Here is a 12,978-nt window from a genome sequence, read left to right as displayed (position 1 = left end):
TTTCTTTCAATGTCAACAGGCTTTGTAGTTATCAATAAAATTGTGTTTGCTAATGTGATTTTCCAAGTGGAAATGAAAGCTGTCCATGTTTTGGGGAGCAGAGCAGAGCTCAGAGACAACTTGCATATCTCCTGCACAGGAGCTCATGGAAATAGAGGTTCTTGCTGTTAGCTCACTTAGTCATTTGTTGCTCTCAGTATATTCCTCACTGCTTGAGATAACAAGATAGAAAGTGCTGTTTCCTTTCTTTCTCCCACGCCACCTCCACACTTTTCTTTTTTTTTTTTCAGAGTCTGTCTTTCAGCTTTTAATTAAATGACTAGGTTGCAAACTCCCTATCTGTCAAGGTAGATAGTGTATTTAATGAAGCAATATGATATCTGGACAACCAGAATCACGATTAGGCAAACAGTTATTCTCTCACCCAGTTGTCCCTTTTGTCAGATGGCTGTCCTATTCTTGATTTTTAAGGATTGTAGAGTTCTTTCTTACCCTGTGGTATTAGGTCTTTTTTTTATGGGTCCCACAGTTTAATATGGTATATTCAATGACTGCAAGTTAAACATTCCTCTTGAATCCTGTCTTCTTTTTTGATCCTGTCTTCTTTTTTGATTTGTGTTTCTCAAAACTGAAATCAGTATTGACAATATAGGTATGTCTTTGATTTCTGTAGTTTATGTGAAAACTCTTCCACTCTAATTCTTATGCATTGCTTTAGCCTAACCATTTGAGCAACTTTGAATATGGAGAAGGTTTGTTTTTTTAATAGGCTTATTTGACTACATATCCAGTATATGCACAAGTGATTTTATTTTCTTTCTTTCAATGTCAACAGGGTTGACATTGTTTTCAACTTACTTATCTTTTAAGTATTCCAAAAATATAGTTATATGCAAGCTTCAGCAGAACACAACAGAGGAAAATTCATTACTTACATATTTTTCACTGTGCTAGATACAAGCAATTCTTATCTTACTTTCACAACTTTAATATGTGCTTTTCTTAAAAATCCTTTTACATAAGATACTCCAATATTGACTAAGACAGTAACTAACACTGATTAAGACAGGTATTAAGTCTGCAGGAATGACAAAGTGTTCAGCTCTGCTTGCCCATACAGGAGTGTTAACGTCTATGATTATTTCATTCCCCTTGGTTAATCTGCAAATTGTCTTTTTATTGGCATGTTTCCAATAACTTTGTCTTGTACAATACTTAAAGAAATGGAATTGGAAAAGACACGAATGCTATGTTGGACTGCAAATCTGTCAATGGACAGAAATGTTAACAATATTTTTAATTCTTTGGTATTCCAGACTGATTCCTGTTCTTATAATTCTTTGTACCTCTGTCCCTGTGAAATCTCTTCATTGGGTTTTGGTGATTTTTACTTTAAGCATAAACCATCTGTTGGTCCATTTACCCTTTATAATTGGATTCTTTGGTGATAATTCACAGTTCATATGGACTCTAATAAATACAGCTCCAATTTTAACTGAATATTATTTAAAATCAGAGTGAATTTATATTTTATCTGAAGAAATGGAATTGGAAGAACTTTTCTGGTTAGTAGTTCTGAATGTCATACCTCCTTGGGTTTTGAGAAGATATGATTAAAACCTCTGCTATTAAAGGAAGAATGAGTGTACCAGGATCATTGAGTAGAATTTGCAGTTGTCCTTAGTTGTCCCTTTGGTGTTTGAACTTTCATTGCTTTTTCCTAACTGGGAGTGTTATTGCTACTGTGGTATTTCATCAGGATTATTTGATCCATCAGCATTTTTACTGATAGTTCTAGACTGATAGTTCTGAACTGATAGTTCTAGACTATCATCAGATGTTGCTGAGGAGGTATGCTGTTGTTCAGGAAAGAAGTTGGAAAGCACTTTTGCACTATGTGTTTGGTGTAAGGGTGGTATTCATGGTAAGTTTTATAACTGTCAGAGGCCTGCCTTGTAAGAGAATAATGCTCTACATTTGAGATATGTCTGAATATCAGATGGAGATATGTAACCACCTGTAGTGCTTTGCAGTGTCATACAAGCCATACAGTAAGAATTCTCTGATGACACTTGAGATACCTGAGATTTTTCTGTCATTTGAGAACAATCTTAGTGAGTGGCCCCACATGTCATAATTCCTCTAGTGGTATATCTCTCCAGTGGTACTGAGTTTGCACCTGCCAGAGGAAGCTGGGGCTAGGTGGTCCTCAGGCAGTTTCCTCCAGCTCTTCTATATGTGGGGAACTCCACCCTGAAAGTATTTGCTCTAATATGCTACAATTAGGAATCAACCTTGTAGTCTTCAGAGAGAGACATAAATTTTTAGAAAATAACTTAGCTGCTGAAAATACAGACTACTTTCTTAATTACTTTCTGGGACTCAGACACTACCTTTCTTCCTAAGTTCCAAAGTTAATAGACTACTTACACCCAGTTAAGCATCATATTGCTATGCAACTTCAAACATTAGCTGATTGACTAGATAATTTAGAGGATATTTTTAATTTATTGCTCTGGACTTTTGAACTGTTTTGAGTCAGCATAAATCACTTTTAGTCAGTGAAGCTAAATTGTTCTTAGGCTTAACAACAGACTTACAAAAACATGCCTATTCAAGAAAGATATTTAAATGAAAAACATTTTTTCTTTCTCAGGTATGAAAACCAGGGATATTTAATAAATTAACCTTTAGTTACAAATTTAGTATTCATTATTGTTACTTTGTGTTGGCTTCTTTCAAGAATAATTCTATATTCTTTGTACAAATACACTTGTCACGTTTATTCCATTCTTTTGTTCAATGACAAAATATTTGTATTTTCAACTTTTCAATTTCTATGCCCTAGAATAGTGTCCACTTTACAGATTTTGAGTTTGTGAAAAAAGGTGGCACAGCATTTTTTTTTGATCTTTTCTCAAGCATCCAGTAACCATATACATGATTTTCTTAGTGACAGTTAATTTCATTTCCTGCCTGTATCTCAGCTGAATTTTTCTTTCTTTCATTCTTGTTTTTCCTTATGTCTGTTTGGTTCACTGTGTTCCATTTTATAGATTACCTATAGGGTACTTGTGGAGTTGTCTGAGCTTTCTCCTGGCAATAGTGATAAATGCTACAATTTAAATCTTGATATGGATGCAAAAAGGAAATGCAATACTATTAAATTGATTTTAATATACACCCAATATGTAGGCACAATATTTATTTACTGTGAAGCAATAGCAAAAGCAATAGCTGTGAAGGAGTGGGATAACTAAATCTCAGAATGCCTTGGATTCTGTGTGTTTCTTTTGTTATATGATTTGTTATTTTTCTAAGATACTGCAGGAGTCATTATTTTCATAAAATTGTCTGGTTTGTTGGTATTGATGTGCACTTTTCTTTTGTTACTGTGGCTGTTCTATTCTGCAGTTTTTCCCACAGTGAACTGAATTCATTTGCAATGTTGTCAGACTGCAAATGAGTGGGAAACAGAACTAGTACTTAGCTTACATTCAGGGCAAAAGAAGGGGAACTCAAGCACATACGCTAACGAGTTGCTTTGGAAAACACTAGAATTGAGGTTGCATTTCTACACTAACAATTCAGTTACTTTGGAGGTGTCTTCCTTCAAAGCTATTTAGTATTTTTCTTTTAGTTTTGGCAATTTGTTACAGTTCGTTTTGCCACTCTGTTCCACACCTCCCACTGTCACAGACCTTTGCAACAGAATATTCCAGTATATTCAGATTTTCCAGTGTATTCCCTATAAGAGAGCTCCTGTGTTTACTGAACAACTCTTGTTGTGCCACTGAAGTCTTCATGGCACTTACAAGCAGATAATATCTAGAATTTCTCTTCTGATTTATTTTAATAATCCCCCACATTGAAATGTAATTGCCTTGTTTGAAATTCAGCCCTAGATTGTTTTTTGTCGGGTTGGGTTGGGTTGGTTTGTTATTGGTGGTGATATTTTTGATTTTGCCTATGGTGCCCATGAAATGAAGAATGTGATGAACATGTTTACAGCTTACCTCCTTAGTAATTTTTAATCACATCCTGTATACGGTGGAGGACTATCTCAAGAATTGTTTCTTCTCTTGTGGCTTACCCGACTGGATTCACTGAAATAATCCATTAAAAATTTTGCCTCAGCAATATACCCTTGTGGAATTTAACAGGTTTACGTTATTTGCTTCTTGTTCTCAGATTTCCTGGTCTCCCAGAGTATGTCACAGTCACTGTCATCATCCTAGTCCCACCCTCAGTATTACAGTCTTTAAAATCCTGTGCTTTCCTGTTTAGGTATAGAATCCTAGTCCTGATCCTATTTTCCTTATTAATTCAACAAACTGGTTTATCTGATTTAACTCAGCTATTTCAGTATTTAACACTACTCCTATGTTGGAGTGAACAATCATTTTTTCCTGTTTTGTACAGCGAACTACAGCATTTCACTTACTATTATATTTTCTCCATGTTCTGATTTGTAGTAGGTTATTAACCTAATTTAAAACCATTCTGTTTTTCCTTTTTTTTTGTGTTTTTTTTTTTTTTTTGAGTATTTTCATACATTTGGTAGTATTTTTTGATTTTCTATATCCTGTGTAAATAGGACTTTATTGTTAACTAACCAGTAACCGGATTCTTACATACCTACAAAACAGTTCAGGTAAATATTTTCTTTTAATTTTAGCTGCTTTACTTGTAATTCACATCCAACAGTGCAGTATAAGCTGTATGATATTAAAGTCTTAAAATTGAAGAGTATGCCTGAGAAAAAATCACGCCATATTTGTCTGCTGTAAGATTAAAAAGAAAAATAAACACAGAAATTGAAGGGAAGCAATAATATCTGAATTACAAAGTTGGAGTGAAGAACAACATTGGTGTAAAGTATGAAATGTTTATGGATTATGTATGTTTTGTAGGAGGAGGTTGCAATTTTCATCATGCAGAATAGGGTAAAATGAATTTGTTATTGTAGGTGCACTAAGAAATGTAATTATGCTATAGATGTTTCTACATTTTTTTCCTGGCATCTTGAGTCACAGTTTTACACTGTCAAGAAACTGAAGAGACTATGAAAGAATCGTTTTGCCGATATTAAATAATGACTTCATTTTCATAAAAACTTGGAGGCAAATGCAGGACTTTTTTCCTAAATATTTATTAATTTCCTACTCATATCATCCTCAGATTTCCATATTTTATCATAGTTCTGAGAGTTTCAGACTGTTTGTATGAAATGGTACAGTAATTTTCAGGTTCAGTCTTATTTAGCATGCTTAACAATACTTTAAATCTGAAATAATGATAACCACACAGTCCCTAAATTGTTATTTTAAACTCAAAGCATCTGGGAAAGACCACTTAGATTTTAGCCTGGTGCTGGAAGAATGAAAGTCCCCATTTCCATTGTATTCATGAAGAAAGTTTTGCTTTTATATAGCACTCTTTGGCTTGATTACAGCTTTTTGCAAATTATTTTGCTTTGGTTTCTTTGTTTGAGTGGAAAGTAAGGGCAACAAGAGAAGGATTTTTGGTTTTGTTTAATCTGTTTCATAATGAAAAAAAACACATGTATAAGGTCGTAAATCTTAACAGAAGGAAAGTGAAGTCTGAAAAATTGACTCAAATTTTTATTATAAATGTGTCCAATTACAATGCAGTAGCCCTTGCTTATGTGAAAAACAGAATTTATGTAATTACACATATTCAAAAAGTCTGTGTGTCATTATCATAATTAAAAAGCCATCATTTCTTTTCTAAAGCACTTCAGGAAGCAAAATTAAGGGTCTGCCAGCATCTTCAATTTGTCTATCTTTCACAGAAAATTGTAGCCTAAGTTTAGTAAGCAAATTGTGTTGTGTTTTTTTTGTTGTTGTTGTTGTTGTAAGTTTTATTTTTTTTTGTGGGTTTTGTGTTGTTGTTTTTTTTAAGTTTTTACATGTAGACGTCATAATAGGAAGTGGAAATTAGTGTTCTTGTCTAAACCAAAATAATTATCAGAAATTCTTGAAAACAAGAACATTATTCCAGTCATTCATTGGAATTACAAATGTAAATGTTTCTCTCCTCTCTGCTCCCTTCATCCGTGAATTTTTTTCTTTTCATAGATATGTGTATCACCCAACTTTGCCTGATTGACATAGCAAGTTAAAACTGCAAGCCGTGAGTATTTTTTTACACATCAGTGAGATGATTTTAAGAATATTACATGAATTAATTGCTGAAGTAATATTTAATTTATAAAAGGTATCATGGATATCATTTTACCATAAACAGATTGATTGTTAACATGAAATAATCTTTTGTCAGTAATAATCTTAGATACTATGACTAGAGGGGAAAAATATTGATTGTTTTTACAGATTATAAAAGCATACATCAGTATATTGTATGCCTGCTGTAAGAATTTGTTTCATTTGGTTAAAATTAGTAAATATGGGTAGACATGAACTTTCTGGCTGGTTCTGCCGTCCATACTCACTGAGCACCTTCTCCTTCTAAACCCATTTTAGTTCATCTCAAATTTTCCCAGCTTTCAAATCATAGATAAGGGGAATGCTCTTCTACCCTCAGAAATGTGCATTCTATATACCAGATTATGAGTTTGATTAGAGAAGTAAAATTCAACAAAACATGAAAGTTGTCAAAAAAATTTAATAAAAGTTGACACTAAAAATAAGGTTGCTTTCAACTGAGCTCGTAGGGTAGATGTTCTGTAGGTACTCATATGTTTTTGTTTTCTTAGAGACCATAATGATCCTATTAAGATCCCAGTGAGCATAAACAGCAATTAAATATGATGTAAGAGGGAGACTGAAGGATAGTTAAATGATTTTATAAGGCAATATATCCTAGCAGTGTTTTCTTCAGTTTTCATTTGAACTTCCCTTTCTGTGTTCTGTGTTCTTTTAGGATTTTCACAAAAGCCATGAAACGTTCATTGGTCTTTTGTACTCTTCTCATCCATCCTCTATCTCTTGTTTTTGTTTTATTAAAAGAAAGTCTAACCCCATGTCTCGTTCAGACTTTAGGTCCAAGTTCTGAGTTCATCAAGATCAATAGAATTTTCCCTTTATTTTTGTGCTGGTTGGGGGGCAGATTGGGATCTCATTAAAAAGGCTAAGTATCATACCTGGACACAAGCAATATCTTAAGTATCTGAAAACTGGCCCTTAGAGTGTGTTTACAGTTGTCTGTGATGATGAGGCTTAGCTACTATCTCTCTGTATTTTTTTTATTTTTTTTTTCTTATTTGGTGGGTTGTGTGTGTGTATGTGTGATTTTTGGTTTGTTGGTGGTGGTGGTGATTTCTTTGTTTTGTTTTGTTCTCTGTTTGTCTTTCAACTCCTTCCTGCTTGTTACCATGGCTGCTGTTCTTCTAAATGTGGTTCCTTGCAATAGCCTGTGTAGTCTCCCTTGTCATAGCGAAGAAATAGGTACTTCTCAGACAAATTTGTCTCGCCCTTCAATATATATCTAAAACAGGTAAGATGAGTCACATTCGGTAACAGCCCATTTCCCTTTATTGACAGTATAGGGACACCTATACAGCTCAGCTATAGGCATCTGGTTAAAACAAGATGAGTCCTGATTTGTCATTCTGAAAACATTATCTCTTAGAGAGCACACAATCTACTCAAAGTTCAACTCAGTCAAACTCATTAAAGAGGGAACATTACTTCCTTGTTCCAAGATGGGCAAGTTACAGTGACCTTTCTAGCTTGTTTTTAACTTCATCAAGTTGATTGCATTTTGCTGACCTCCAGTTGCCTGTAGTACTTTAAGGATTTCTTCCAACTATAGGAAAAAAATATATAGGGTATGCTAAACTATGTTTTTTATGCTTATCAAGCAGAAATTATTTTGCCTTCTTTTCTCTTTCTCTGTAGATCTTTATAGTTCCTGAAATTTTGATATAGACTAGAAGTTACATGAATGAACAGTGTACTTCCTCTTGGAAACACGCTATACAAGATCTGGTTATATGAAGTAGGTGTAGGCACTTTAACAACTCTCCAGTGCAGAGCAGGAACTCCCCTATCCTGTTTTTCTTTCCCCAGTTCTGGTCACATAAGCCTGTTGCTGACCTTGCACCAGCTGGCATTTATTTGATCACATGAACCAACTCACTGAAACGTCAGGAAAGTAACTTGGGAAAAACAGAAGCTGTTTAACTCATTAAATGTTTAATCTTGAGATCACATGGATGCTGTATCTGCTGAACAGTGAGGCAGGGTACGGAAGCTATTAGTGAGGGTGGGAGGGAAGGAACTGAATCAAAAACAAGAGGAAAAGGAAAAAGTGAGGAAGCAAGATCTCACCCTTCCAGCACTATCAGACCGTTCATTTGGTCCACATGTAAAATGAACTGTCATCTCCAGATTTAACACAGCTGCCCTTCACTAAGTAGAATAATTGCAGTTCATTTTGGTGTAATTTGCAATTGCTGATGCTGCTAGGATGCATACCTTGTCTTAGCTCACCTGAATTATTATTTCAAGTGTGATTCTAAATGCCTATATTTGCATCTCCTGTTTTTAGGTAATTTAAATGGATGGATCTTCTAATTAGGTCTTCTGAATAAAGGTCACTGACAAGGTGCAACTGGTATAATAATCTTTATATTAATATTAAGCTTTTTCAATAGCATAAATTTATTTCAGTAGTTTTAAATTATGTGACTTTAGAGTTAAATTAACTGTAATTAGGAATTAATTTGTGCATTTGCTTTTGATTACCTCTTAGTAAATTTTGGTTTAAACTGTCTAACTGTGCTTTGAGGTATGAATGAATGCATGTGGAACTACATACAAAAATAACTACCTGTAGTAAGTTTTAAAAGAGTTCAAGGAAAATATAATATTTTTCTATTAAAAAAAAATATATATATAAAATAAAACAAAACAAAACAAAAAAAAAAACATAATATATGGTGATATTCTAAATATGGAATATTTAGCTCTAAGATAAAATTACCATGTCAAAGTTGCTGCAGTTACAAGGTCTTCTTAATCTCTTCCTCAAATATTTTTAATAATTCTTAACGAAATATAAAAATGCAAAGATTAAGGAAAGAACTGAGAGAAAATAAGAATAAAGAGACACACAATGCTTAGTTATCATCCACATAGGCTTACAATATTCTGCTGAGTACATTATTTTAATTTATTATTGGGTATTTCCTTTGAAATGACTTGGTCCTCTCAAGAAGCTGAGGTAGAAAACTTTAACTCAGTGAAGTCAGCTTTTTATATATTATGTAGGTAAGTAGGAGATTTCAGACTCCAAGATCACAAAAATTACAAAAACTGTAAAGGATCACTAAATTTAATGGAAATATTTTTTCTGTGATTATGATGACTTACAGTATATTTTATTTCTGAAAGGATATGATTGTAAAACTGTTTCCATTACTTGGAGGATTTTTATGTTTGCATATTAAACTCTGTAAATGTCAGCAAAGAAATAAATATTTCTGATCACAACCATGGAAAAATAAAAACAGTTCTTTCCCACAGACTGCCCAGTTGACGTGGAAAATTCCTTTTATATTTTATATTTCTTTTTTTCCCACTTACCTTCTATTAGTGTCCTCTACTGGAGGATTCATCTATGGAATCATTAAATGTGAATGTATTCTTTTGCATACTAGCCCATCCCATCTGCCTCTTATCACTGTTGTTTGTTTTGCATTTCTTTGGTAGGTTAACAGTAGGTTCGAAATGTTTGCTCCTATTGCAAAGAAATACTTTTTTTCTGCATTTGGTGGAGAATGTAGGATTTACATTCAGTGCAAGGTCTATGCATAGCCTTTTGGTTGAACAAGGTTTTTTTGTGCATCTAATTTGCTTTACGTTGTACATTTGTAATTTTTAATACAAGCTTAACCACTCTGTTATCAAAATAATAATATAAAGTTAAGTAGTAGTGGCTATGCATAGTGATGTAGTCCTACAAAATTTTCTTCAGGCATCAAAGATGACATACGTCTTGCATTTCTGGTACTATCTCTGGGCCCAATTGAGGATCATAAAGACTATGCAGAAGCAACATGTTTTTTACTGTAATAAATTTTTAGACTAGATGAGGCTTTGATCTTAATATATATATATACATACATACATATATATATATTGTCTTGTTCATTTTGCAGTAGCCTTTTTTACTGTATTTTCTGGATTCAGCAGTGGTCTTGCTCTGTAACTTAAACAGGAAATTTGGTTGCAATGATACCAGTGAGCTGGAGCTAGTTCAAACTGATTCCACTTATTATCTATCCAGACACCACATCCATATTATCTAATTCATGAAAAACATCTTTATTATAGTCAGTTCTGAGAGAAACGTGGTAGATTGGTTAACCAGAACCAAAAAATAAGGAGAAACATGAAAGAAAGGAGAATAGTCCTTTTCTAGGGCTGAAGAGAAACTCCAAGGTATGTTTTTGCTTTCTGCTTCTTTTAAACTCTTTTGATTAGTGTTTTTTTTTCCTCAAAATAAGTACAATTTTTTATTGTTTTTGCAATTAAACATCATATTGTAATGAAGCATTTAAAGAGATACATGGATACAGTGTTAATTTCTTTGCATAATCAAAAGTATATGAAGAGTATTAAAGAGTTGGTTGAAATCTTCTGCAGCAAGATGTATTCCTGCTGAGAAACCTTTCTGGTTTCATGTCTTTGTTGTGCAGAGACTGTAGTTATGAATGCAGAGAAGAGATTTTCCTCTCTTTCTCTCATCTTTTGTTGCAGAGCTACCTCATTCCCAACCATTAAAACAAGGACTGATGGCAGCAGGTATTTGAATATCAGGAAATTCTGTGTGGGAATGAAGGGGAAGATAAGGCCACAGACCTACTGGGAGTGTTGGAGGTTAGGGGTAGATAATTTAGTATATGTGAGTTCTCAATTCTGAATCAGTCCCAGTTAGAAATGCCTGGATGGTGACAAAGTGTCAGGGGTGGGGGAACAATGTCAGGGGTTGATCCCAACAGCAACAAACAAACCCTCTTAATTATGGCTCAGAGCTCTAAAGTCTTTGCAGCCTATGGGTCACGTTATCCAAGATTCTTCTTTCCCTGAGATTTTTCAATCCCAGGGTCTGATTTTTAGGTCCTAGTTCTTTCTTTTATACCAATATTTTTGATGGTCGCTTACATATTCGTGGTCCTGACATTACTAGGACGTACTGTGTTTGTATATTGTGTGTGTATATATACATGTATACACACACTGTATATTATACTCTTAGTAGGTGTACAAGTCATTTGAGCCTGCCTGCTCAGAACTTGAAAAGAGCTCAGCAAAAGTTCCTGCTTTGATAGACATTTTAGAAAATCTGACCAAGCTGCATCTTACCTGTCTGCACTGGAAATCTGAAATAGAAAAAAAAATATGACACGATTTAAAATGAAATTGATATATAATTGCCCAAGGGCCTCTGCCACAAGCTTTCATCTGCAAAAGAACATTCTCTGCAAAACAGGCTTTACAGAAAACATTAATGTGCCTGCCTCTTCTTTCTGGCATGCAAGGAAAATGGAAATGCCATAAGAGTTTACCCTGTTAGAGATGCTGAATGTCTCTCATGTATAGCAGCTATGCTGTGTGGGAATTGCTGTGATTTGGACCCACTTATACTGCTTGCAGTGAGTGAAATGGTCCAGTGGACTCAAATAATGGAAGATGTAAGGGAGGGCAAATGGAAGCAGGAGCGGTAAGGAAGCAACAATGAAAAGTCTGTAGTGTGCTGTCTGGCACATACAAGGTGTATGTATTTTCATAAGCAAAGTTCTGCTCAGAGAGGTGAGCTCGTCAAGTGGAAAATTAAAAGATAGGAAAGGACACTGAGTTTAAGTAAAACTGTAGAGTTCAACTTTTAATTAAATCATTTCATGATTGATTGGAATTAAAATCTAAACTGCTGTGTATGTTGATGAGAAGATGATTGCATGTAAACACTCTTGAGATATTATCAATAACTGCTAATGGCTTATTAATGTCTGGGAAAGGTTGGATGATTGAAGCTGTTTATTTTTTTTAAGTGTCAAGATCATAACTCAAGTTTCTTTTTGAAAATAAATTTGTTCTAATCCTAAGAATCAAATGTAAATGAAAGCTGTTACGTACCGAAAGTTCTGAAGTAAGAACTCATGTTAATTGGCGTTCTGTTTTTTGATCATTCCATCCTAGACAAAGTGAGCTATTTTTGAAGGAAGCAGGATGTTAGACGTACAGAATGGCTTTATAAGCCCAATTAAACAGGGTTTTTGAGATTATTGAGCGCTGGAAGGTTGCAGTTCTTCAACCTAAAAGGTTTATTTTGGTTCATTCAACCTTTGAACCTACCCATGGATGTCAAATCCTTTGTCCACAGTGTCACTCTCAGTGTTGAGTAGTTGAATGCTGTAAGTAAGAGTGGTCCATAATATAATGGACAAGAGTCACTGGCTACATATATGACTATGCAAAACTAACCAATGAGATATAAACCCTTTTAATGAGATCTTTTCTCTAAATGTCTGGAAACCCTGAGACTTTTGCAAGGAGACAATTCAGAAGTAGGCCCAGCTTTTCTTTGTTCTGAGTATTCACAAGTTGTTCTGGTCACCTTTAATTCTCCCAACTACTTGTTTCTTGGTGTTCTCAATTAATTCAGGAATTGTTTTACGTCTCTCAGCTATTTTTTTTCTCCTTCTGTCTTATTTAAGAAGTCACAAATTGCTGTGGCAGTTACTCTTCTCATTGTCTTGTGACCTTTTGGGTTCAGTCTAGGTTACTGAACTAACTGCCAGCTGCTTGGCCTACACTGGACCAGATGGCAAAATCAGCTTTTGCTTTGGACTAATTTATCTATAATTAGTTGTCCCTTACTGACAGTTGCTCACTAAGGTAGAAACTGTAATCTAACTTCCTTCCAATTCCCGTATTTTCATAAAACTAATTTCTTGTGTTTATTGTTCTTTTTATTTCAACAGTCCTG

At 34.3% G+C, this 12,978-nt stretch overlaps 1 protein-coding gene across 1 annotated transcript in view; it reads left to right on the top strand.

Moving 5' to 3' along the window:
- PRLR (prolactin receptor) overlaps window positions 1-12,978 on the top strand; it is a 170,117-nt gene that overhangs the window by 29,818 nt on the left and 127,321 nt on the right. The window contains exon 3 of the mRNA XM_084503761.1: window positions 6,102-6,156. The gene's annotated coding sequence lies outside the window, so the exon portion shown is untranslated. The remainder of the gene's footprint in view (window positions 1-6,101; window positions 6,157-12,978) is intronic.

This window comes from Aythya ferina (assembly GCF_964211825.1).
Source record: "Aythya ferina genome assembly, chromosome: Z".
NCBI classification, from domain to species: Eukaryota; Metazoa; Chordata; class Aves; order Anseriformes; family Anatidae; genus Aythya; species Aythya ferina.
The sequence above is the reverse complement of the archived record's forward strand: the minus strand, read 5'-3'. Positions and strand labels throughout refer to the sequence as shown.